This window comes from Rhagoletis pomonella, unplaced genomic scaffold (genome assembly GCF_013731165.1).
Source record: "Rhagoletis pomonella isolate Grant_MI unplaced genomic scaffold, Rhpom_1.0 Rhpom_scaffold_00094, whole genome shotgun sequence".
Taxonomy (NCBI): Eukaryota; Metazoa; Arthropoda; class Insecta; order Diptera; family Tephritidae; genus Rhagoletis; species Rhagoletis pomonella.
In genome coordinates, this window is record NW_023458648.1 from 156,275 (window position 1) to 158,126 (window position 1,852).

Consider the following 1,852-nt stretch of genomic DNA (forward strand, 5'->3'; position numbering starts at 1 on the left):
GTATAAATAAGAACACTTTTTTGTACATTCATTTGAAAAAGACGTTTTTGGGTAGGAAATGACGTTTTTTCAGACCAAGAGGGACGTTTTTTCATGCTGAAGACGTGGCAAAACTGCTTCACTGTGCGGTTCGTACATCTCTTCGGCAGTTGAAACGATAGCATCAACGAAGCGCAATGAATATTTGTGATCGCGCTCTGGCTGAACTGTTTGAAATTTCGCAGCCAAAGCAACAACACAGTTCACGCCTTCGTGCAAAACAAAGTGCTCATTTTTGATTTTCGCAAAAATTTTGTCCAAAAATGTTGACTATTTTCATATAAAAATATATACGTGTAGTAGAGATGGGCGCGGGATAGTGGGACCCTCGGGACCCACGGTACTCATTTAAAATTGGCCCGGATGGGCGGTATCGGGAGGATCTAAAAATATGGTGGGCGGGACGGGATCAAAATCTTTTGCCGATACTCCCGATAAAACAGTAACCCCCGCATATTCACAAAATCTTCCTTAATAACGATATTGAAATATGCACTTTTAATGTTTTATTGAGATGAAAACGAACAGTAAATTAAAACAAAATAATCGGAAGATGCCAGATCTTTCATTATTATTTTTATTATTTAAAATTAATTTGAAAGACATGAACATTTTTGTCATCCTTCGATCGGTTTGCAAACCACGCCACACACGTTGGAATCTCAACCGATCGTTTAAATTTGTTGTCCGTTTGTAGCCTGCTTTAGAGGTAGATGTCGGGACTCACGGGATTCGCCGTACAATTCTGAAAAACCTCGGGATGGGAGGGTTCGGGACTTAAAAATCGAGTTTCGGGATGGACGGGATCGGGATTAGATATTTAGTCCCGTGCCCATCTCTAACGGTTATGTTCTGCAATTCAAAGCGAACTTGACTCATATTTACTCGGAAGTGAATTGCAGAACCTGCCGGATAATCTTTAAATAATTACAATGGCTTTATAATAAATATGGTACCTGGTTGATTTAGAAGCGAAGTATAGTAACTTTCTTTGCTGGAATCTATAATATTTATTTATTTATTTATTTAGTCTTATAAACGTATAAAAGTTCCTTACAGACTAATAACAAAATTCGGCTTAGTTACTAAATAATAATAGATAAGAACTAAAAAATGGAACCCAAGGAATTTTTAAAAATATCTAATGAAAATGCAAAATCAATTGAAACATTGTTCGGAATCATATTAAGTTCATTTAAAGCTCGTGGAATAGGGGCATTACGGGAGTATTCAGTTTTGTACCTGCCCCCGTAGAACGGTAAGAAGTTACGCAGGTTTCGCTGAGGAATGTCAAAATTATTCTTTTCCAAAAGAACAGGACAATCTATAACACCTCTAATTAAATTAAAAGTAAAAGGTAAATAAAGTACAGATCTTCTAGGTTCTAAAGACTTCAGACTTATTAAAAGTAAACGTGATCTATATGATGGCAAAGGTTCTGAAAAATTTAGGGTACGTAGTGAAAATTTCAAGACGACCCTTTTGAACACGTTCAATTCTACTAATTAAATAATTTTGTGAAGGTCTCCAAATAATTACGGCATATTCTAAATTTGACCGAACAAAAGAGGTATACAGTAATTTTAGCGTGTAGGGATCAGAAAATTTTGTGCTATTACGCCTTACGAAACCCAGCATCGCATACGATTTAGCAACAATGTGAGAAATATGGCTGCTGAAAGAAAAATTCGGAAAAAAATTACTCGAAGGTCTTTGATTTCGTTAATTGATTCTAAAACAGAATTAGATATTATATAACTTGTAGGCACAGTTTTGTGTATTTTTGCGGAAGTAACTTTGAAACATATTTTAA